We start from the raw sequence: 26914 nt of genomic DNA on the forward strand, positions 1-26914 counted from the left end.
TGCTGCAGTCTGGCTCTTCAATGCCCATTCTTCATGAGGCTTTGCTACTTCACAAATCATATTAACTGTGATCTTTGCAAATTCTTCCCTTTCTTCAGTGCTGAGCTCCTCCCATCGCAACCGCACTAGATGCTGCCATAAAACATTAGAAATAAGTGAAGCATAGAAAAACTACTATAGGAGTGTTCTGTTGGACTTGATGTAAAAAGAAGCTACTGTAACGGTTTTCTGCAACATTTTTTTATTATCAACAGAGGTGAGGACACAGATTACCAAAATCAAATTACCCCTGAAGCTGAAAGAGTTTCTTATAGCAGTTCATCTAAAAGCTAAGTCACAACACATGGATACAAGTATCCAACAAGGGGGATGTAGATTCCCCCCACAACACAACACAGGAGACACATAAAAAGAATTATATATAGATATAATTTCTATGAAATTAAAATTACAGATATAAAATAGAGACATAAAGATGTAAAAAAATTTAAACATTTAGAAAATAAAAGTACATCAATCACTAATTAGGACAACCATTGACACAACGAAACATATCTGCACGCTTCTGTTGGCCTTCACATAAAAAGAAGCTATTGTAAAGGTTTTCTGCAACAATTCTTATCATGAACAGAGGTGAGGATAGAGATTACCAAAATCAAATTACCCCTGAAGCTGAAAGAATTTCTTGTAACAGTTCATCTAAAAGCTAAGTCACGACACATGGATACAGGAGTCCAACTCAATATATGTAGATCACCCCACAACAGATCTGCATACATTTTTTAAGTATTGTGGAATTATTTTTTAACTCTTTTGGTGACCTGAGTGTCCAGTACATTGGGACATTCTATGGCAGCATCAGACATGTTACCTGCTACGTTGTACCTAGCAAAAATGAAGACCATGTTGTCGCCAAAATTGTACAGGCACCGCAACAACTGCTCAGGGCGGGGGCTGTCACTCTGATCCCTACCCACTCCATTCTAGCTGTCTCACAACAGCAGGCTATGGGGGCTAGTCCCTATGAAATGAGGTGAAGGAAAACAAGTTGGAAACCAACTTGCTTGGGAGACACGGATGAGTGACCTAGCTACTTGGTAAAATTTTGGCAAGATTAATGATTAGATTAGATTTTCAAGTATCAGACCAGTGCCTTGTGGAGTCACAATTCTTGCTTAACATAAATTAATGCCAAGTAACAGGGTGAGCACCTGCTGCTTGAATGATTGACTAAGCTATATGATGTGCAAACCCTAGAATCTATGTGTGATGCAATGATCTTGGTTATTTTTAATTATATGCCTAGTCTAAGTAGAACCTGTCCTTAGTTGTTTTGAGAAACAGTCTTTAGAGTAGGTTGTGAAATGGAAGCCAAAGGGAAGCAGGCAGTGATCTGATTAACGATACCTCCCCCTTGTGTTCCACCCACCCAATGCCTTCGACGCTGCAAGGACTGTGGCTCTGATGACTACAAGGTCATTGTGTTAACCACTAAGAAGATTTGAGTTTCTCAAGCTAATTGGAAAAGGCTTGCCCTAGATCTCTGTCAACAAAGCTTATGCTAGGAGGTAAATTTTAATGCAATCTAGAACTAGTATGATTGTGCAAGAGGTTATGAGTGAGACTTTTAGGTGAGATTACTTAAATGTTCCTTCTAGTAATTAATTATATTTTACCCACGTTATGATGTTAAGTACTCCACAATGTTTAGAAAAGGTAATCTCGACCAAAAGTCAAGTGTTAGATTTTAACAGTGCCAACAAGAGATAAGATATCCACAAGATGCAATTGCTTAATGAATATAGATTCGAAAATGATAAACAACAGTTAACCGATGATTTAGTATGATAAGCCAATGATCATTATCCACAAAAGACAATAAATGTTCTTAGCCAATGTTCTTCAACAATATGATTTACAAATTTTCGAGTTAAGAACACTTAGATGAAATCTAGACCACCGCCAATTAGATGCACAAATGAAACAAGTTATTTCAATACCACTTGGATTAGAGAGACTTAGGGACAATACTTAAACCAAATATTTGATATGTGCTTATATTAGATGTGAATTTTTGAACTTTGTAGCATATAAACTCACAAGGAAAACACAATGTTAGTCACTTCCACAATGTAAATACTAGAAACAAGTAACAATAAAATATTGAGCTACGAAAACACTTGTCCACTTTATGTTCCAATGATTTTTTATGAGCAATAAGTGACTTTTATGACAGCAATAAGTAAATTAGCTTAGATGTCAAATTCAAAGTGCATATGTTTGCCCAATATCATAAAGAGAGACCCAACTCCCAAGTAGACTTAGCCAACTTAAGAATTTGGATGGATTAGCCTTTCAAATACATAATTTACCACTGTTATATCAGATTTATTATGCAGAAATATCAGTTACTGAAACTTCAAGATTCATGCCAATCTATGATTGCCCAACTTATGCAATTTATTCCTTAATATGCCAAGCAACTTATGAATGATTTTTATGGCCAATTTAGGATGTTTTTATCACTGATATGACTTAATTTAATTGCTCAAGTAAGACAATGAGGAAACAAGGGTTAGGAGATTAAACCCTTAGGCCCTAGGCCTTCAAGTCTATTAGCCCAACTTGTGCAATTTTTGTCCAATGACTTGATACCTGAAAATACAAACTTTGAACCAATTTTCTCTGCAAAACACACCAACAATCAGGCTAGAAGATTTTCGGAGATAATCATATCGCAGATTAGGGCCAAGAGAGGGAAAGAGAGAGCCCAAAATGAAGGGAAAAGCTTTCAATAGGCATGTGGCTACAGGAAAGGCCTATTAGGCCTTAGGGAAAGCCCAAAAGAGGTTGTCGTTGGGCTTAGGAAGGGCCGAGAGGCCTACTAGGGGTTCCGGCCTAGGGTTTTGAGGCCCTAAAGCCTGCGGCGCCCTAGAGAAGGCCTCAAAAGAGGCAGCCGCAAGCCCTTTTAGGGCTGTGGCTAAAGAGAGAGGAGCATTAAGGGCGAGAGGAGCATCGAGGGCAAGCAGAGGGGCCAAGGAGGCTTAGCAAAGGAGGAGGGAGGCCACAGAGGGAGGGCGGAGGGATAGCGAAGGAGGACGGAGGGATAGCGGAGGAGGACGAAGGGTCAACGAAGGTCGAGGAGAGGGAGAAAAGGCCTCTAGGGCATGCGGCAAGGGTTAGAGAGCATGCCGAGAGCCCTAAGGCTTACGGCCAGCCTTAGGAAGCTTGAAAGGCTTGACGTAGAGGGCCATATAGGTGACGCTGGGGCTTGGAGGAGAAAATCGGGGCTAGGAGCCCTGAAAACCTTGAAATCATTGCTCAGAAAAAAATTATGCTTCAACTCCTCAATTTTTTGAAAATTCTTCTGTGGGTAGCCTTGCAAATTTTCTAAGAGACTAGATCCTACCCTCAAGGGCCTAGATCTAGCTCTTCTTCCACTTGATCCTTTGATCCAACCTGCAAAAATGAAAAAATACAACACCCAAAGCTCAAATCCTTCTTTTGATCCCTTCGAGTTCAAGGGATTCAATAGAGAATTGTAACACTTTGGGAGTTAGGGTAATCCCCTAAGCATCACTCTTCCCCATTGGGATCTTGTGTGTGTTGTCTCTTTTCGTGGTTTTCTTTCTTGGGTTAAAATTAACCTTAGAAAAGTTTAATCATCACACAATATTAGAATAGTTTTGATTTAAATTCACTCATGCAACCTATTTTAGATTTACATTCATTTCATGAGAACAATCTATAATAGTTTCCCTTTAGATTAACCTACCTACAATCTATAATAGTTTCCCTTTAGTTTTATTCATTTCTTATAATAGATTAATCCTAATTTCTTGCTTTAGGTTAGATTTTATTTCATTTTATTACCTTAGATTTCATTTCTTGCGAAGAGTAACGAACCTCCATCAAACTCTTTCCTGCTCTCCACCATTACAGGCCTAGCCTGATCCTTGCCGTGATCATGAAAGAGTTTGTTGGTTGAAGTAGCTTAATTAGGGCCCCCCTCTTCTATGTATTCTTATTCTGAGATTGGGGAAACCAATGAGCATCCGACTTGTGAAGTAAGGCTTTGGGCTTGTTCCCTTAGCATTGGACCTCCTTGCGAACAGACTGACTTATGGGCTCTCAAAGGTATTCAATGAAGCCTAAGCTTCCCCCCGTAGGATCCCCTTGCAGTTTACCTTAACCCAGAGAGGATAAGGCTCAAGGAAAACAACCTTATATTAGTTTTAATTTTTTGCAATCGCCCATTTGCACGTTGTGCATACACACAATAAATTCATTTAAACCCAAGTGAAAATCTAACTTTAACTAGAATAGACCAAGTACACTCCATCACATTTCTTTTGCATCAATTCGTATGTTATCATTATCTCATTGCCACTTTACACCGCAAGCTCATTTACTTTTGGGAATTGTATTTCCAAGTTCAAGTACATTTACATTCAAGCAATTCATTCCCTTAGTACTTTTACTTCAAGCATTTTACTTCTAAGTTTTACATTTCAAGTAATATCTCACGATTTGATCATTGTTTTCCAAGCTATCTTACTTGGCACTAGTCTCTATCTGGTTATATTATTTGTGAGCATTTCATTCAATTTGTTTATCATTGTTACATCTATTGTTTATGAATGATCACGGTGCTTACGGTTATTTACTTGTTAAATCATTTACGTGCTTTGAGGTACATGTTGTAATTTGTTAATGATTGAACGTTTCATGGGTAACTCATTTAACTCTTAGAACTTGATTTAGTTTAACTTAGCTTAAATCAAACCTAATGTCCCGAGCTTTCTTTCAGGTGATCTAGCAGGGAAATATGATCTTGTGGGTGGGAATGATCTTCTTTAGACTTTACACTTTCAGAAAAACGAAGACAAAACTAGCTTTTGGCCAAGCCTTTACGTGCATCTTCATCAGTCATGAATTGTGACTTCTAATATTGAAGAAAATTTTCAACCAAATCTTGAAACAGAGTGATGGTTCCAAGGTCATAGAAATCATCAACTTGACATGTTCCAAGAGAAACAATGAATAATCTTATCAAAGTATTTTGGTGAATGATATTTTCTTTTGAAACATATATGATGAACCTTGTTGCATGATCAAGTATTGACTATGGATTCCCATCAAATTTTTGAATGTTTATCGTAGTGATTGCATCACAATGATTTGGATATGCAGGAATTCGTTCGACATCCAAAGCAAGGAATGACTCATGCAGTATCCCAAGAAGTCGTTACCTTGATTTATGCATAATAATCAAGTGTGGAGTCACTAGGGTGAATTCAAATGCCTAGAGAGATGTTTGTTTCACCCTACAAAAATTGAAATTGAAGTTCAATGAAGAACTAGGGCTTCGTTCCTATATTGGAGTTGCAAAAGAGAAATTTATCTTATTGTTAGGGATAAAGCTAAATATTTAAATTTCATGAAGGTAGACTCACTTCGTCCATGGCAACAACACAAAAATTGTTGCCACAAAATCTAGCACGCCTTGGAGAGGGGTACCCTCAAAGGCTAAAAATAGACCAAGTGACAACAATGGGTTGATGGCCCACTATCACCATAGCCAAAACCCCCTGCTCTTTACGAATTTTCACCAATGGGAGGAGTCTCGATATGTGAGAAGGTCACCTAAAATAGACATTCAAATGTTAGGGGACAAGGTGACTCAAATAGACATTGTACAAGAAAGACACAACAATGGCTCAAAGCTCCAGTTGGAGACAATTCGCTTTCTATATAGAGATCTAGGGAGGGAAATACATGACCTAGGGTTTGATTGATTGGTTGAGTGGTGGATGAACCTAGTGCCAAGATGCAAAGAAAGGGTTTCCAATAATGAATTTCAATGAAATAAAGGTACATGAAACCCTCAAACAAGCCTCTAAATTGAAGCAACACAAACTAGAGTTTTACCCTGGTGCTACAAACTAGGGCAAATAAATTATCGATAAGATTGAAATGGATGCACACCAAAAAGAGGGATTTTGTGGCAAATACCCTCCTCTTGATGTTTAGGCCTTCCAACCCCCAAAATGTTCCTTTCCTAGGGATTCACACTAAGCCCTAATTTCAAAGCTTATCCTTGAAAAGGCCGAAATTAGAGAGAAGCATTTATGAAGGAAATGTTTGATCACCAATCAAGAAGACCAGTCCCTTGTCCCTTGGGAGAATGGAGCCTATGATTTGATAGGATAACTAATAAGTTTCTAAGGAGGCCGAATTTTTTACGAACTACCAACAAAAAATTCAAGCAATTATCTATGAAAAAGATAATGGATTTTTCATGGGAGGGCCAAGAAAGTTTCACCAATAGGACATTCATTCACATGTAATTCAATCAGTAATGCATGGAATAAATTATATAGACATCAATCAATATATCTTCAACAAATTATGGCACAATTAGCATAACCTAGAATCACCATTATTCCATACATTAGACATGTAGAATATAGATATTCAACAACTAAGTTCACTTACAGGATAACATGCAAAGATTCCATCCGTTGGTCCAAAGAATAGCTCCAAACTTAAAAGATAGACAAAATTAGCTCCAAATGTCAATGCATTCATAGATTCCAAGTTCTCCGCAAGAAAGAACGTCAAATTCCGCTAGAGAGGCCGAAACTCCTAAGCGATGACGTTAAGTTCAAATGATTCCTCCTCTACTTATATGAGGAGTTTGTGATCTTATTTTAGCCTACTAGCCCCTATAGCAATAAAATAATGTGCTAGTAGCCAATGAATAAAACTCAAACTAGCCCACATGTGTGAGCCATATGAGAGAAGAAGTTGACGTCATCCATGTGTAGGCTTGCTTAGAGCAAGCGTTGAGGACTCAGGGTACCATGATGTGAGTAGAGGACCTCTTCAGTCATCTCCTAAGGGTTGGCCCCTAGGTCTCTATCAATCTCCCTTAGTGGAACCCTAGTTTTGACCTTGGGGCACCAAAATCATCTCATGGGTCTCTAGGTGGTCAAAATGCTTGCCTCTGCTCCAACATTAAGGGCTCTCAAGGTATTAGACCATCCTCCTTTGGGCCCTGGATCAGTTGCCAATCCCTCATGAAGTGCTAAGTCAACAAAGGGCATGTTGGGTCAAGGTGCATCATCCCATAAAAGTCAGAAATGTAAGGCAAAGTGTTGGAACACTATGGGTGTTGGTGGCGCCCGTGGCTATGTGTGATGCTTTCCTACAACTCAAAAACCCATGGCTCTCAACGCCCCATCTATGGGTGTCAATATGTTCCTCTAAGAGACTTGGGCCCTAGTTTAGTTGCCCAACCCATGGTTGTGGAACCACCTAACAATCACACACAATATCCAATGCTAGCATCTACGTCGTTAGGTATATTTAATCATTTTTGCATCTAAGTGAACCAAGCTTGAAAGTAATAGGAAATTTGACAATTCAAACAAAGCTTCCCTTCCAAAATTAAAGCTTTGACCTCGAAATAGTGTTACCTCCCTGTCACCCACCATTTTGTGGTTGATATCCCTGGAAAAATATTTTCTCCAAGATGGTCCTCAGCCAGCAGCCACAAACTAGCTTGTCGTGCCATTTCTCTACCACTTGAGCCAGCCATGTGGTCCCTCACCCATTTGCCATGATCGTATGCTTGAAGGTGGGCCTCCAAAACCTAAAGGTATGCCTAGTCATTTGGTAAATGAGTATTGTAGTTTGTTTATCATGGACACTTCCAGGCACAGATTTATGTGGGGATTCAGCGACAAGAATAGGCTAGGTTTGTGTTCTTGTCCCCTAGACCTCTTTTTGGATGTTAACCTTGGACACTAGTCCCATGGGATCTCTTCTACTGACCTTTGGGTTGGTACTACATGGGAAACCATGACTTTAGTTGCGGGATCCCGCTCCTCATCCACATATATCACTCCCCTTCCACTCATTATAACCTTATTCATTACTTCTCCCACCTAGGTCCACATTCCTCCACTTGAATCCACATAGAGTTGACCTTCCCCCTACCCTTGCCCACACCTTGGGTCAGGCCTGGATTGATGCCGCGAAATTCATGCAGCTAAAAAGGAAAAGTAAAAGCATAATTAGCCACATTCAATAGGGAAATGTACCACAAAACGCAAAAGATGGTCGAACAAACACGTTTAACACATGGGCAAAAGCCAATACATGAGCTCTACCCCATCATCATGGCAATCGCCCTGGTTCCTACAAGCCCTAGATGAGCCTCCTTTTATCATTTAGGAACCCATGATTGTCCCAACCTCTGGTGGGCAATGAACCGCCCTACCTTAAAGGGGGTATCCATTGCTATATCTTACACATCATGCTCTTACCCCTTGAACCGCTTCATTAAAGAAAAATCATAAAAGGCAAAAGGCATATAAAGAACAGTGGAAAAATCAAGGCCAAAACACCTCATGTACTACAATTGCTCCCTATTATACATTATATACCCAAGTGTGGGCTTCCCATTTTCTAGCTACCCTTGTCCCCAGCATGTGGCCCAGGGCTGCCCCTTTTCATTCCCTAATACATTCATCTCTTTATCACATGCTACCACCTTTTGAAGGATGTACCTTGGACATACTATCCCCTTTAGAAGTAGAACCACCTAACAGGATAATTGGTTAACCCCATTTGGAGCTTTGAGACATTAGCACATGCCAAAACCTATTATGGAAGGGCATGCCATTATGAAGTCCCCACCTGTTGTCCATGGTTTGTAAACTATTTTACTCGATTTCCTTGATGACTTGTTGTACTGGAAGGCTAGGGGACTCATTGGATCTTATGCAAGATTGCAGGTAGTCTCCATCTTGGGTTTGGTCTACTTTGCACATGTAGGGTGTACGTTGAGAGCCATGGGCCTCCAAGGCAATAGACAGCACTCCATGAATCCCCAAAGATGTTCAGAGATTGGACGAGATTCACCTATTGGACAAGGAAGATGCACCTGGATCACCTTTGCCCAACCAACCCCACGGTTGTACCATGCACTTGGCAGATGAATTTTGATGTATGGATTATCTTTTCTTGTCTTGGAGCTTCATGATTGGTAAGTCTATTGGTGGTTGGATATATTCTCTTATATGTCAGTACAAATTTAATGCTATTATTCTTTTACTGTCACATGCATTTAAAATGAGATTTTCGCTATACTAGGACTAGTTGTTACATGCATTTAATGCGAAATTGTGGTATGATGTTTCCATATAGCATATCTCTATGTATGGGCCATGTATGTTGAACGAATTTTCCTAGGGGTAATTCTCTGATCGAATTTATCTTGACAAGCCACTTCACCTTGCAAACTTAGTATAAAAGCTTTTAAGGTCACTCTCCTTTGCCCTATATGACAAGCGGAGTTGATCTTGGAGCCTCCTTGACCTAGAAATGAAGTTTATCTTCGTATTCTTCTCGACTCCAATCTCCCCGAAGGATTAGGCACTAGTCTACCATAAGGTGATCAATCAAAGAAAAAAATTTCTTCACCTCTCCTCCTTTATTCTAGGTCTAGCCACATTAGGGATCCTAGGGCATCATTTTCCCGACAAACTACCCATAAGAAAAATTTGATCTCTTGGCCTCTACTATTTTGGTGCGTCTCCTAAGCCTGCTCCAAATTTGAGGAAATTCCAATGGTGGGGTTGTGAGATATCCCAAGCCCTAACCTCGAGATTGGTTTTTGCCCTAAGATTCCCTAGGCTAGTTCCTCATAGGGATCATTTTGCACCATTGAGTAAAAATCATTTCATTGATCCCCTTCTCTTTCGTGTTGAGGTCAAATCTATCATTGATTGCTAGACTCCCTCCTCTTGACCTAACTTGGGTCTACTTGGTACCATGTGGTCCCATACCTTTCAAAAGTCATTTCTTCAAAAACCACTTGGGAAACCAAGTTCAATAAGGATTTTAGGTTTTGGAAGCTCATTTACAATTCACATTCCTTGAATCTAGCCCTTAAATTCTCACCCCCTTATCCTAGAAAGCTTTGTACCTTGCTTAAGACCCAAGCAAGTTCCATTCTTGAGCCTCCGCTAGGAAAGGGTCCCCGAGTTCACTTCACAACCATCTTAGTTGATCTATCCTTTATAAGTGATTCTGTATATATCGGGTCTCCTCCCATTAGTGAAAGTCTGTAACGAGTAGGAAGCTTTAGCTATGGTGACAGTGGGATTTCACTTCAATGTTGCTCTTGACCTAGCACGTGCCCTCTAGGACCCCCTACTAGCTTGAGCAGTAACATTTTGGCATCGTGTTCGGGGACACAAAACGTGTATTTTGTTCCCAACACGGCATATTGAGATATCATCATTGACAACTCCAATGGAAGAACAAAGCCCTAGTTCTTCATTAAGCTTCAAAGTTAATGCTTGTGGGGTGAACCAAGCATCTATCAAGGCACTTTAATTCACCCTGGCAACTCCATTTTAATCCTAATATGCAAAATCATAGAAAATGGACTATCGTAAAAGAGAGATTAATCTTGGTCCCACATTTGCAAAACTCACCGACCAAGACATTCAAGAACTGCAAAAGAATGGGAATAAATATGCAGAATCTTATCAAAATATATTGGAAGGCATGGATATAGAACTCATGCTCAGGTTTTATAGATCACAACAAGTACAACTCGACATGATGGACTACTATGAAAGGGATCCTAGTCGCCTCTTTGACCTGGCTCGCCTAACTTATGCTTTGAATATTCTAACTGGCGAGTGAGGATAATGAGCAAAGCAACAGTTATAAAATTGGAAGACAATGACAATGAGAAAGGGAATATATCCTCCAATGATTGCGAAGAGTTGGATCTTGTAAGCCTTCAAATCACACAAGAGAACATGGTTGAATATAGTAGGTCATGCAAGGGGTTAGTAGGGGAATGGAATTCTAGTGAAGTATTCTTCCATTTGCACAAAGAAGAGGTAAAGCTTCATAAGATGAAATGTGAATATAAATAGAACCCTACTAGCGCTCTCTTCCTAGAAGCATACTACCAAAATCATGTGACAAATACCTTAGACATTGTTCTTCAAGGGAAAAGGGAAGAAGAAAAGTCTCGCTTATCCAACAACCAAGTTGAAGATAACCTTGAGGATCTTGGTGATGAGCAAGAAGATGAGCCCTCATTTGGTCCGCAAGACGAAAAGGATGATTTTGAGAACACGTGTTGGGAAGGATGAAGTTGAGACCAACCTTACCTTTCTCAAGGATATTACTCACGATGACTCTCTTTTTGAGAACCTTGAGGAAGGTGATCCCATTTGCCCTTTAGAAGATGACATTTGGAGATTACTTCCATATTGAAAAAGAGAAATGCGAAATTGTTGGTCCTCAATTTGACTATGCTCCCATTTATGGCACTGACAAGGAGGAGGAGGTTGAGAGTGGCCCTCCCTTTCTCCCCAACATCATTTATGAGTACATATCCATCGATACCCTTGGGAAGCAGAATTATCATTTTCCCTTGCTTGAAAAAGAGCAATTGGAGATGATTGATTCTCCTTTTTGGGAAGACCTTGTCTTTGATACCAACAATGACAGGATTGATAAGGCCCTTGCTCATACCTACCTTCCTTATGATTCCAGGAGTATATTCAAATCACTTGAGCCCCTAGAGTTGGATTTTCAGGAAAAGGGTCTCAGCGAAACTTCACCTTCCCCTTTGCCCTTTTACGTTGTTCGTCATCTTGAGTCTTCATCAAGTGATTCCCTCACCCCTTGTCATCTAATCTCAAGTGATTGTGAGCTCTTTCACCCTTCCGAGCATAATGTCCAAGAAGAGCCCCTCATTGATTTAACTTTATCTCTTTGGATGCACCCTCGAGGTTTTGATCAATCTGTGACCTCCCCTCTCCAATGTAACCATCACCTTGAGCAACCTATTTGTTGCACCCCTTCTTTCCCTCATCCTTCGTTCCCCTCTCAGCACGACCTTGTAACATCTACAAAGCATGATACTATAAACAGTGATTGAGAGTGGCCTTTCATTCCACCAATGTGTATTTAGAGGGAAAGCCCTGCACTTCTAGATTGGCTTATTCTCCTTCTCATAGGGCTCCCTTTTACCTCGAATGGAAATCATACTTTCCCACCTCCCTGTTGGAAAATGTAACTAGGTTCACTCATTACTTAATGTATTTGAGTCATCTTGTAATGTACTTGTCAAAAGAATAAAGAAAAGAATTTTTGTTATTATTATTGTGACTTATTAAAGCATGGGTTTCATGCTTGGATCACCATGTTTTACATCAAAGTCCCCATTGAAGACTTCTAGGATTTATCCTGAGTCAATAGAGTCATTGTACTTTTAAGGAGACCCTTCTTGGGCTTTTAAATCATGTAAAAAGGTTAAGCATTGAGTCAAATGTAATTTACATATCCTCCATGTCAAGTCGGCCTAGAAGAGATCAAGTCGGCCTAAGGACACTAATTCGACCTCACATGGATCCTATAAATACAAGCAAGTTGAATTCATTTGGAACACACTCTCTCACAAAAAGTTTGATATCTCTTGAAGCCAAAGGAAGTATGAAGTCGGGAAGCCAAGGAAGTGCGAGTTTGGTGGAGTCTAAGGAGAAGAGAAAAACAAAATTTTGGTGCCTCTCTCTATCTGTTGCTAGAAAAGAGGTTGAAGATATAGAACGCTGACTTGGTGTGGAGGGAAAGTTTGGTCTTTGTCTAGGGTAAAGAGTCTCAAAGAATACTATTGAAAGGAAGAGAATTTTGATTGGCTTTCCCCTCGAGGGGGGTTTTCCCCTCGAGGGGGGTTTTCCTCTCGAGGGAGGTTTTTCCCTAGCATAGTGCCTACATCTGTTGTCCATTGTTTTATGTGTTATTGCTTTGTTAATTGCTTGATGAACTAAAAGAAGATATAAAGAATCATAATAAAAAATCAAGAACATCACAAGTAATTATCAAGTATAAGAAAATCTTTCTGCCTTTATGATTTTATAACACTCCCACCGGCTTCATCCTCCATACAAATGTATCCGCATTCACTTCAGGATTTTCTACATGAGTTGTCATACAGGTAGGCATATGTATATTGATATGATGAAATGTTGGTTGCACTGGCTTTATGATTACACTTAGCATTAGCATTATTATATGAATGTTAGGGTAGGATGCATTTCATGATGATTTTTGCATTAGAACTAATGTCATGATATTTCTCATGATAGATTAGTTGCATTTAGATTTAAGGATTGAATTTGAAAATTTATTTATATATATTAGTCGATTTCCTGGGTCTAATCCAAGTATGTGCGATCATAAGACTTTGTGAAAGCATGTTGCCCCATGTTTTTCATCTATTATATGTGCAGGTAACAAATCTGTGATAACCAAGAGATGACAGAGTTCTCATGACCTCCCGTTCAAGTAGCTCCGTCCACCTTTTCGAGAGATAATGTCCCAGTTGGAGCCAGATGTTACCCACAATTTTGTGAGCGATATCTCTAGGAGAAAAATAATCTCCAAGATGGTCCTCAACCAGCAGCCCCTTGCAGCCACCAACTAGCTCGTTTTGCTATTTCGCCACCACCTGAGCCAGCGATGTGGTCCCTCACCCATCTACCATGATCGTATGTTTGAAGGTGGACCTCCCGAACATAAAGGTATGCCTTGTCATTTGGTAATTGAGTATTGTAGTTTGCTTATCATGGACACTTCTGGGCACAGATTAATGTGGGGATTCAGCAGAAAGAATGGGATAGGTTTATGTTCTTGTCCCCTATACCTCTTTTTGGATGTTAACCTTGGACACTAGTCCCATGGGATCTCTTTTACTAACCTTTGGGCTGGTACTACATGAGAAACCCTGATTTTGGTTGTGTGGTCCCACTCCCTCATCCACATATATCACTCCCATTCCACTCATTATAACTCCATTCATCACTTCTCCCACCTAGATCCACATAGGGTTGACATTCCCCCTCCCCTTGCCGACACCTTGGGTCAGGCGTGGAATGATGCACCAAAGATTGATGCAGCTAAAAAGAAAAGTAAAACCATAATTGGCCACATTCAACAGGAAAATGTACCACAAAATGCAAAAGATAGTAGAGACAAACACATTTGGCACGTGGGCAAAAGCCAATACATGAGCTCTACCCCATCGCCATGACCATCACCTTGGTTCCTACAGGCCCAAGATGAGCCTCCTTTTATCGTTTAGGAACCCATGATTGTCCCAACCCATGGTGGTCAATGAACCACCCTACCTTAAAGGGGGTATCCACTGCTATATCTTACAAATTATACTCTTACCCCTTGAGCCCCGAGGGGTTAATTATAGAAAAATCATAAAAGGCAAAAGGCATATAAAGAAGGGTGGAAAAATCAAGGTCGAGGCACTTCATGTACCACGATTGCTCCCTCCTATACATTATTTACCCAAGTGTGGGCTTCTCTTTTTCTAGCTACCCTTATACCCCAGCATGTGTCCTAGGGTTGCCCCTTTCATTCCCTACTCCATTCATCTCTTTATCACATGCTACCACCTTTGGAAGGATGTAACTTGGACACTTTAGAAGTAGAAACCACCTAATATGATACATGGTTAACCCGATTTGGAGCTTGGAGACATTAGCACATGCCAAAGCCCATTATGGAAGGGCATGTCGTTATGAAGTCCCCACCTATTTTGCCTATGGTTTGTAAGTTCTTTAAGTCAATTTCCTTGATGACTTGTAAGTTGTTGTACTGGAACGCTAGGAGACACAATGGATCTCATGTAGGATTGCATGTGGTCTCCATCTTGGGTTTTGTCTCCCTATACGAGGTCCTAACCCTCTAGAGGGCTACATTGGCACATGTAGGGTGTGCGTTGAATGCCATGGACTTCCACAACAGTAGACAACACTCCATGGATCCCCATAGATGTTCAAATATTGCTCGAGATTCACCTATTGGACGAGGAAGATGCATCTAGCTCACCTTTGCGCAACCAGCCCCACGGTTGTACCATGCACTGGCAAATGACCTAGGACTTGCATGCTGATGTGGCATCACTTACACCATCATTTAAGCCCTTACAGATGGTCTATAGGCACCTTCGACTTACTTGGAGACTCCTGAGGTCACTTATGTGCCCTCACCAGCCATTGGGAGCAACACAGGTTTATGTGGAGAGCAATGGGCCAACCCCTTGTCCATTACTTTTGGAAGTCCAATTCATCATTTTGGCAATTATGGACTTCATCAGGCTTCTTAGAGAGCCCAACGAAATGCATTATTGATTACCCGACCTCTTGAGAGGCTTGTTATTTTGTTTATGAGCTAGTTTGGTGGGCTTGTCACTAAAAGTTAGTTATGTGCACATTATTTTTATTGGGGGGCTAATGTAGGCTCAAATAAGTAAATTGAACTCATTAGAAGAGTATAAGTACAAATAATGAGAGTTCATTTCTTATCATCACTTGGTTTGGACTTGTACCACTATTGAGATTTTCGCTATTCCTTCTTGGTGGACGAAATGTTTGGAGAATGGATGAATTTTGATGTATGGATTATCTTTTCTTGTCTTGGAGCTTCATGATTGGAAAGTTTATTGATGGTTGGATATATTCTCTTACATGTAAGTACAAATTATATGCTATTATTCTTTTTCTTTGTCACATGCAATTAAAATGAGATTTTCGCTATACTAGGGCTAGTTGTTGCATGCATTTATTGCGAAATTGTGGAATGGTGTTTTTATATAGCATATCTCTATATATGGGCCATGTATGTTGAACGAATTTTCCTACGAATAATTCTATGATCGAATTTATTTTGACAAGCCACTTCACCTTGCAAACGAAGTACAAAATCTTTTAAGGTCACTCTCCTTTGCCATAAATGACAAGCGAAGTTGGTCTTAGGGCCTCCTTGACCTAGAAACGAAGTCTATCTTCATATTCTTCTTGACTCCAATCTCCCCAAGGGATTAGGCACTGGTCTACCATAAGGTGATCACTCAAAGAAACATTTTTCTTTACCTCTCCTTCTTTATTCTAGGTCAAGCCACATTAAGGCTCCTAGGGCATCATTTTCCCGAGAATCCACCCATAAGAAAAAATTGATCTCTTGGCCTCTACTGCGTTGGTGTGTCTCCTAAGCCTCCTCCAAATTTGAGGAAATTCCAACAGTGGGATTGTGATAAATCCCAAGGCCTAGCCTCGAGATTTGTTTTTTCCATAAGATTCCCTTGGCTAGTTCCTCATAGGGATCATTTTGCACCTTTGAGTAAAAATCATTTCTTTAATCCCCTTCTCTTCCTTGTTTAGGTCAAATCTATCATTGGTTGCTAGACTCCCTCCTCTTGACCTAACCTGGGTCGACTTGGTCCTGTGTGGTCCCATACCTTTGAAAAGTCAATTCTTCAAAAACCACTTGCAAAACCATGTTCAATAAGAATTTAGGGTTTTGGAAACTCCTTTACAATTCACACTATTTGAATCTATCCCTTAAATCATCACCCCTTTATCCTAGACAGCTTTGTACCTTGCTTAAGAAGCAAGCGAGTCCCATTCTTGAGCCTCCCCTAGGAAAGGGTCACCAAGATCATGTTGGATTGTGTTATATTCTTTCCACGACTACCCTACATAGTTTATGGGGGGGTTAGAGGGGGAACGGAGCCCCCCCTTTGTTGCGTTGACTGCGCAGTGGAGGGGTCACAGGGGGGGCAGCGACACCCCTGTACAGGGGGGTTTGAGGGGGGCGATTTAGAGGGGGGATGGAACCCACCCTTGTTGCGCCGACTGCACAGTGGGGGGGTCACAAGGGGGGCAGCAACACCCCTGTACGGGGGGGTTTGAGGAGGGCGATTAGCCCCCCTCTACGAGGTCCAGGGTAGCGCCCTGGAGAAAAAAAAAATTGGACCCTATATTAAGTTGGGCGGACCTACCTATGGTTTTGCGCATGGTTTTCGCACATGGTTTTGGACGCGATGGTTTTCGGTCCATGGTTTTGGACGCGATGGTTTTCGATCCATGGTATTGGATGCATCGGCATGTATAAATATGTATTGTAACAATGAAAGGAACATAATGAAAAAATCAAGTTGGTAGTCCCGGTTTTGAGATCTAGGAGAAAATCTCTGTGTATATGTGTTTTATGTGTTATGCTCTCGCATTGTTTATTGTTGTGTTTTAGAATTCATATGCAAGTAATTTCTATACAGGGTTAAAACCTACAAAAAGGTCACCGAGATCACTTCACGCCCATCTTAGTTGATCTATCTAAGTGATTCTCTATATATCGGATCTTCTCCCATCGGTGAAAGTCCGTAAAGAGTAGGAAGCTTTAGTTGTGGTGACAGTGGGCTTTAGCTTCATTGTTGCTCTTGACCTAGCAAGTGCCCCTCTAGGACCCCCTGCTAGTTTGAGCGGTAACACTCCCTAAGTAGGAGTGGCTAATAGAGGACCCTATTAGGTGTTTCCAATCCCTAAGGGGAAATGACATGTCCTTGGTCCACCCTTCAATTGATAGGTTTAATGTGAACAATGACGCTACCAACTCTGTCTTTGTTTTTCCACCCCTCTTGTGTGCCTTTTACTTTTCTTGATTTTTACTTTGTATTACTACTCGTAGCTTAAAGGGTTAGAGATTGCTTTGTATGATGTATAATAGTTATTACCCCCTTAATGGTGAGGCAACTCATTGCCCACCAAGGGTTGGGAGATGCAGGGATTCCTTCTCATAATATGAAGAGCAACATGTGCTCGAGAACTACACAATGGCCATAATGAGTGATGTTGACACATAATATTATGGATTAGCAAAACTTATGTAAATATTGTAAAAAGCAAAAATAAAGGAAGTTAAAAGACGAAGAGACATTGGGAGATGAAACCCAATAGTTTCCCTCTCCTTGTACATATCCATGTTCTATCTTAATGCAAACACAACAGTTTTCATTCGGAGTTACTCCTGCCCTGACATGGTATCAGAGCGAGCTCCCAAAATTAGTTTTTTTGTTGTAACTCCTGCCATTGTCCTCATTTTTTTACCTATCATTATTCTCTGTCCCTCTGTCGAATTTGAAGTGTTGACCTATATATCCAATTTTTTTTGTTATTCATGGTGCGATGTGAATCTCCTGGAGCAGTGAGTGTGGATCTGAGTTGCATCTGTCGGGCTTCGTCTCCTTCAACCTTTTGTTTTGTTCTGGAAAATACAATTTGGTCTTTGTGCATTTCAAATTGTGGATTCGTGGAGTTACCCTCATGGGCATGCTGACATAAACGTTGCATTTGGTCGAAACCTATGCATTGGACCTGTGTGCATTTGGTCAAAACCTGTGCATTGGACCTGTGTTAATGTCTTTGTTGTGATGGGCATATGTATGCGTTGAATATGTTGGTGTGGACCGACTCTGTTGCATAACCGTGGTGCTATGTTGAAGTGTGGTTATTGGAATGCGAGCCCATTCACATATTTTGCCTCTGTTGGTTTGTATGACTGTTGGTTTTGCGTTATGTTGGAACCTATAAATCGTGCGTTGAAGACCATATTCAAATGTTGTTGTCGTTTGGTAAGTCCCATTTTTGATGGTCATATTCCATCATACATTAATAGCATGGTGTGCTAAAGTTTAATGGTCAATGGCATGAATGGTGTATGGTGAATGCATATGTGTTGAGCCATTAAAAATTCGTTGGTTGAATATTTGCATTCAAATCATTTACGATGCTCATAAAATTTATGCATTCGAAACTTTCTTTTTATGTTGAGGCATATATGATGGGCATATAATATATATTAAGGAGGTATATAATATATAATGGATTATATATCATATATTAAAGTGCGTTGAATTGGATGGAATACATTTATGTTATATATTTGGTGTGATTGAGTTTATATGAGATCTGATTGTGTTGGAGTGTTTTGTGAACTTCATATATGATGGTATATATTGTATGAACAATGAAGTTGCATCCTTAGTTGAAAACTTTCTGAAGATAGAGTTGTATGTTAGTCAATTAATTGCAGAAACATATCAGCTTTTGTTGCAAGTATTGTAATTTTTGGCCCAATTCAGATTTTATAATGCATTCACTCATCTCCATAGTGGGAGTAGTTCTCACTGGCAAAGAGAACTACCATGAGTGGTCCCGAATATAAAACACACCTTGATTTTTAATGAGTTGTGGGAAGGAATTTGTGAAGGAGAAGGAGACAATGCACCCGAAAAACCCACTTCAAATAAGGAGCCTGCCATTTGGGAAAATAAGAACATCAAGGCCTATGCCTTGATTGCAATATCAGTAAATGAAGAGGTGAGTCGCCATATTTCACCATTTTCAAATGCCTTTGAAGCCTTAAAGAAGTTGAAGGAATTATATGACTCGCACTCTGAACTAGAAGTCGTTCAATTAATGATCAAGTTGTTCAATCTTGAGTTGAAAAATGATGACCCTCATGCCTTGGCATCAGAAATAAGATCCATTATGCATGACAAAAAAGCCATTGGTTTCGAAATAATGTTCTTGTCACTCTTTATGTCAAGGCATTATATCCCACTTATTCACATTATCTTGAGTCATTGCAAGCAAGTGGAAAACTTAGGAAGAGTTCTTTTGACTCCCTTGAGAAGAAGTTTGTTGAAAGAGAGAAGGATTTTAGGGAAAAGGCAGCTCCTCAGTCTTCTGAAGATGTTGTGTGCCTTGCACAGAAAAAGAAGAATCAGGGACAAGATTCTTCTAGAGGAACAGGTAGCCAAAGTGGAAGGGGAAGGAAGAATTTTAGAGGCAGGGGGGCAAACATTTCCAAGGAGAAAGGTCTGATCTTAATTGCATACAGTGTAACAGAGATTGACATGATGCTTCTAGATGTAAGTAGCCTTGGGAAAGAATCGAGGAGGAAAGAAATGAAGAAAAGGTAGAACACCTAGTAAAGGGAAAAGAAAAGCACATGAGTCCGCCCACTATGTTGTGGCACATTCAACACTGGAGTAACTGAAGACTTATTCAATGCTTCACTTGCTTCATGGAAAGATGCTTGGTTGCTTGATTTAGGAGCAACTTGCCACATGACTTACAAAAGAGATTTCATTGAAGAATTCACTGACAATGTTGATGGAGCAGTGTACTTTGCAGACAAGTCAAAACTCCAATAATCAAGGCTTGGCACCATCAAGCTCAAATTGCTTGGTCTTCCAGACTTTCTTCTACATGATGTTCTATACCTCCCGGAGTTGAGGAGAAACTTGTTGTCTTTGGTCCACATTCGCCAACAAAGACACTCAATTCACATATTTGATGGCAAGGTTGAGGTCAAAAAAGCATCAGATCACTAACTTGTCATCATTGGGATAGAAGAAGAAATACTTCTGAAGCTACAAGGAACCTCTGCTCGTGCACAAAACTTTTTATACAATTCTCACTATGATGAAGGTACACTTCCATAAAGTCTTTTATGGCATGCTAGATTTGGACATTTGCACTGTGACAACCTTCATTTGTTGAAGAAAAATGGTGTTACTGGTTTGCCTACAATACTTAGGAAACTTAAGCAATGTGATGTTTGCATCTCAGGAAAGCACAGCAAACAATCATTTCATGATTCTCATTCCAGAGCACATAGAAAACTTGAACTCATTCATTCTAATTTATGTGGCCCAATGCTTGTTCCTTCTGTAAATGGTAATAAATATATGATGACATTTATTGATGACTACACCCAAATGTGTTGGGTTTATTTGTTGAAGAACAAGTCTGAAGCTTTTGAAACATTCAAGAACTTTCATGCATGGATTGAAAATGATGCACAATATCATATTGGCTTTATTCATACTGATAATGGAAAAGAATATTCATCAAATGAATTTGAAAACTATCTTCGCCGGCATGGGATCAAACATCAAACAATCATGCCTTATAATACCCAACAGAATGGAGTAGCTGGAGGAATGAATAGGACAATCTTGAATATGGTACATTCCATGATGTTTTTCAAGAATGTTAAGCATATGTTTTGGGCTGATGCAGTTCTATGTGTTGTGTATATAAAGAATAGGTGTCCATATCATGTTATCAAAAAGCGACTCCCTATGAAATGTGGTATGGCGACATTTCTTCAGTGAAGCATCTTAGGGTTTCTGGTTCCACTTGTTATGCCTCGATACCTAAGAAACAGAGAAACAAACTCGATGCAAGGAGTCGCAAATGTATCTTCTTGGGGTACTCAAATACCCCCAAAGCATATTGTCTCTATGAAGTGAATAAGAAGTTTATTTTATCTAGAGATGTGATATTTCTTGAATCTTCCAAGATTGACAATGTTCTTTAGCGACAGCTTGATCGCTTGGATAGATTCGTACATGCAAAGTCTTTTCAAGAGTTTGAAAATGAGATTCCACATCTTGAAGGGGGGATCCCTATACTGAATCAATCTGTGGAATCGCCTTCTAGAGCACTCTCTCCCCCACATGAAGCTCCAACCACTAATCAAGATGACACTTTGAGTGATGTGATTGAGAGAAATGGGAGGCTAAATCTTGATTCGGCCTCATCTCAGTGAACTGAGCAACCATGGCCACCTCAGAAATGTCCTCCAAAATGGCTGACAAAAACACTTGAAAGTGTTCATCTTGATGAGGTTAGAAAGACGGGAACAAGAAGCTCAACCAGACATAATGAAGGTGATGTAGACAACCCTGCTTCATCTGTTGATATGGATGTTTCTTATGATTGTGAACTAAATTTGTCTATAGATTTTATATCAACTTCCTTCAAAGAAGTCACTTCTAATGATGAATGGAAAGAAGCGATGCAGAAATATAATGCTTTGATAAAGAATGGCACCTGGAAGCTGGTCGATCCTCCATTGGGAACTAAACCAATTGGCTACAAGTGGGTCTTCAAAAACAAGTATAAAGAAGATGGCTCACTTGACAAGCACAAAGTCAAGCTTGTGGCAAAAGGTTTTGCACATAAGGAAGGGGTCGACTATGATAAGACTTTTGCCCCCACAACAAAATGGGCTACCATCTGGACACTCTTTTCCCTGACAACACAAAAAGGTTGGAAGGTCCAGCAAATGGGTGTAAAAACTGCTTTCTTGAATGGAGATCTAAAAGAAAATGTTTTATGTCTCAACCAGAAGGATTTGTTGTGAAGGGTCAGGAAGACAAAGTATGCAAGCTTGTAAAATCCTTGTATGGCCTCAAGCAAGCACCGCGAGCCTGGTACGAGAAGTTAATTGAGCATCTTCTGAAACTCGATTTCAAACATTATGATCTTGATGATGAAACTTTGTTTGTCAAGAAAGTTGGCAAAACATTTGTATATCTTGTGGTGTATGTAGATGATATTTTGCTGACAAGGAACAGTGAGAACTACATTGCATCCATAAAGAAGGAACTAAGGAAAGGTTTTGAAATTATAGATTTGGGCTATGTTCACTACTATCATGGTATTGAAGTAACCCAACATCTGAAGTTTATATTCCTCTCTTAGAAGAAGTACATTGGAGATCTGTTGAACAGGTTTGCCATGGCTGAGTGCAATCCTTTGACTACTCCAATGGAACAGAATTTAAAGCTCACATCCACTGCAGAAAAAGAATTTGAAAATGCAACAAAGTATAGACAACTTGTAGGAAGTCTCAACAACCTGACTACTACCAAACCAGTCATTTCATTTGTTGTTGGAATCCTCTTCAGGTTTATGCAAAAGCCTTGTGAGGGCCATCGAACTGCTACAAAAAGAGTTCTAAAGTACTTGAAGGGAACTCAAGACTTTGGACTCAAGTATACACAAGTGGGTGACTTCAGCTTGATTGGATACTCTTATTCAGATTTCGATGGAGATAAAGAAACTGGGGTATCTACTTAAGGTTATGTTATGAGTCTTGGATCAAGAATTGTCTCCTAGAGGTCACGCAAACAATCAGTGCTAGTAGATTCCACAACTGAGGCCGACTCTGTGGCAGTAGCTGAAGCAACAAAGGAAATTGTGTGGCTTAGGAAAATTTTGGAAGATTTGCAAGAGAAACAAGTGCATTCAACTCCTCTTTTGATTGATAACACTTATGCAATAAAGCTGGCCAAGAACTCAAAATTCCATGATCGAACGAAGCACATCAATACAAAATACCATTTGATTCGACATCATGTTGAGGCCAAAACAATCCACCTACGGCATTGTTCCACAAATGAGCAAATAACAGACATCTTCACCAAAACGCTTGGAAGGTAAAAGTTTGAAAGATTCAGAATGATGCTTGGACTCACCAACATCCCTTTAGATTAAGGGGGGAATGTTGACACCTAATCTTTGGGATTAGGAAAACTTATGTAAATATTGTAAATAGCAAAAATAAAGGAAGTTAGAAGACGAAGAGACATTGGGAGATGAAACCCAATAGTCTCCCTCTCCTTGTATATATCCATGTTATATCTTAATGCAAACACAACAATTTCATTCAGAGTTACTCCTAGCCTAACAAGTGAGGTAGAGCTCATGCTAGGCTTTTGCCCACGTGCTAATTGTATGTCCCAACCATCTTTTGCATTTTGATCACCCTTTGTTTTTGCTTGTCGCTATCTTATGCTTTTCCCTGTTTTTTTAGTTGCATCAACCTCCCAGTGCCAAGTTCTGGGCCCTACTTAGGTACGAGGATGTATGGTGCCAAATCTCAAAGAACCAATGGTCAATTGAACCTGAAGATGGGAGGTGGAATATAAGGCTTTTGGTGTAAAATGGAAAGTGGTAAGTATGGAATAGGGAGGGATGGGACTATGCTATCTCAATTGAGGTTTCCTAAATAGTGACCTTCCTATACTTATTGGGCCATTAGGGGAGGTCACACTTGACTAGGATGAAAGATTAACCCTCCATTTAAGGTGAGAAAACAAGATGATGGTCAAACCCCCTCTTCCTTCCAAGTTACCCCATAATCTATGTCAAATTCCCAAAATAGAAACAAGCATAAGCACCTGATTGCAAAATTAATAAAGTACCTTTTGATCGGAAGCCCACCTTCCAACATACATCTTGCCAAATGGGCGAGGAGACATACGACTGTTGTAGGAAGCGGAGATATGAATGGCACATCATCATCGGTTATTAGTGGTTGTCAAGGGCTACTAGCTTCCAGCTAGAAGAGGTGACGAAAAAAAAATTCTCCTACGAGGTCACCCACTTTTGGTGGGTAAGATGACTATAAAATTGATTATTGTATCAGGAATTAAAATATTGAAGTTGTACACAATGCGTATCTTGTGAAAATTGTCTTGGTGGTCCTTACCTCCTTTGATTGATGAAGCATGTGTTGAAGAAAGTGTAACTAGATTCGGTCTTCATAAATATGAAATGTACTCTTGATTCTTGTATTTTATAAAAGAAAGAAAAATGATCATTATTATTATTGAGCTTGGGTTTCTTGCCCAGGAAACTTGTTTTATAGGTTAAGCACTAATTGAAAGTGCTCTGAGGTGTGTCCTAGGTCAAGAAGTCAAATAGGGACATTGTCATAATATGAAGACCCCATCGGGCATCTTGTAAATTGTAAAAAGAATTATTTTTATATTTTACTAAGCCTTCCAAGATCAAGTTGGCCTAGAAGCTGGAATTCGTACTCCTGGAAGCCTATATATAAGAGGCAACTCAACCTCATTTGGACACAATCAATCCTCTCTCTCTCAAGTGAAGGAAGAAGCAAAAAAAGGATAGCGAAGAAGACAAAAGACGAAGGAGAAAGTGTTTTGGGTCTCTCTCTCTCTCTCTCTCTCTCTCTCTCAAACATGCGAAGAAGAGGGCTGAAATTCTGCAACTTTTCGCTAGGGTTTCAGTAGTCAAGCTAGGGTTTCCTTATGAAGGGTTGATCTAACGAAAAGGGGTTGAAAAAAGGGCCAACAAAGTCCCCTTCTAGATCCAGAAGTCAAATTAGGTCAGGCGAGGTAGCTAGAGGCAAAGAAGAAGCAATTCTTGTCCACACGTGTGAAGGGGCCGAAGTTGCAAATTTGCAGTTAGGGCTGAAAATCTATGGCTGAAGGTCGAAGAGGTGCTGCTGAAAGAGATTTTGTTGGATTTGGAAAGAAATAAAGCAAGCACATTATTGAGAAGTTGATCTTGGTCTTGGAAGGGCTTCAATGTTGGTCAATGGTCTTGGCATTCGTCAATAAAGAATCTATAAGAAGAAATTGAAGGGTTTTCCTCTCAAGAAGAGAGGTTTTGCCCTGGCTTGGAGCCTACATCTTGTGTACTTGTATCTTGTTGATCTTCTTGTTTTGGTAGTTGTTTGATGATTGAAGAACACACTATAATAATAAGAAGGAGAATTTAATCCTAATAAGAAGACATCACAAGTAGTTATCATAGTTAGAAGAATCATTATTGTCATCTTGCCCTAGATTCTTCAACATGGAATCGGAGTTATGGTTCGCACAGGGCATGAAGAAGGTCAACTCTATTATGAAGAAGCTTGAAAAGAAGTGTTCATCACTAGCAAGTCTCATCAAGCAAAGTTTCAAGGCAGTATGGAATAGTCTCTTCTCTTCCAAAGATCTCAAATCTTCAAAGAATGAAGGATTGTTCTCAGCCCTCACTGGAACATTTCAAGATGAAAATATATGGGTGATAGATAGTGGAGCTTCAAGGCACATGATCGGATATCACAAGCAACTCAAAACCCTATCCAAAGGGATACTCTGTGGAGCTTGGTGACAACAAGAGCTATCCGGTAAAAGGCATTGGATCTACATCAATTGAGTTGGAAGGAGGTAAGATTCATCTCAACAACATTCTATATGTTTCAGGTTTGCGCAAAACTCTTATTTATATTCCATCATTAGAAGGAAAAGGAGAAAGAGTTGCTTTTATAGATGGTAAAGTAGTGTTTTGGGCTAAAGATTCAAGCATTGAAAAAGATAGAACCATTGGAGTTCGAGAAGGAAGACTCAACATAATCTCATCTCCTTTAAGTCAAGCACTTGTCCACATTGAGATAAGTCCGTGTGAACTTTGGCATAGAAGATTGGGCCATCTTCATTACAAGATCTTGCAAACTCTAAACTCCATTGTAAATGGGATACCAAATCTCAAAGAAGACCATGAAGGAGTCTGCAAAGGTTGTGCCCTAGGAAAGAATGCAAAGAAACGATTTGCACATAGAACATCTAGAGCTCAAGAGATTCTCAACCTCATCCACTCTGATGTATGTGGTCCCATGTCTAAATAACTTCGAGGTCATCTATATTATGTTACTTTCATTGATGACCATTCAAGGAAAACTTTCAAGAATTCAAGGCAGAGGTAGAAAATCTTACAAAAAGAAAGATACAGATTCTCAAGTCAGATAATGGAGGTGAGTATACTTCCAAAGAACTCATTGCTTTTTGTAAGGAGTCTGGGATTAAGAGGTAGCTTATGGTTCCATACAATCCCGAGCAGAATGATGTAGCTGAATGAAATAATAGAGCTATAGGATAAAGTGTCAAGGCTATGCTCCATGATCAAGATCTACCGAAATTTTTGTGGGGAGAAGCAACGAAGACTACAGTATACATCCAAAATAAAATTCTCACGGTTCACTTGGCAATATAACTTCAGAAGAAGTCTTCACTGGGAAGAAACCAAACATTGATCATCTTTGGATATTTGGGTGTCCTGTATATATTCACATTCCCAAGGACAAAAGAAAGAAGCTAGATCCCGCAAGCAAGAAAGGAATATTTGTTGGATATAGCAACTCTTCCGAGGCTTACAGGATCTACATAAAGGAAGCACATCAAATAGAAGTAAGCAGAGATGTAATTTTTTATGAGAGCATTGCCTTCAAGAAATCCAAAGATCTCCCATCTGATTCTGATGAGGAGGATCTTCCTATGTTAGGAAGAAGTTGCTAAGGAAGAAGAGGTTGCTCATCATGAAGAAGAAGGTCCCAGTGAACTAATCTCTCTCCCTGAAAGAAGAAAGAG

The 26914-nt window shown here is 39.8% G+C and overlaps 1 protein-coding gene across 1 annotated transcript in view; it reads right to left on the reverse strand.

The window, feature by feature from the left end:
• The window catches only part of LOC149246498 (protein HASTY 1-like), a 306617-nt gene that overhangs the window by 177121 nt on the left and 102582 nt on the right, over positions 1 to 26914 (reverse strand). The gene's annotated exons all lie outside the window — the stretch shown is intronic.

This window comes from Pinus tabuliformis, chromosome 7 (assembly GCF_031772625.1).
Source record: "Pinus tabuliformis cultivar Carrire ecotype Pingquan chromosome 7, CPIR1, whole genome shotgun sequence".
In the NCBI taxonomy this organism is placed as follows: domain Eukaryota; kingdom Viridiplantae; phylum Streptophyta; class Pinopsida; order Pinales; family Pinaceae; genus Pinus; species Pinus tabuliformis.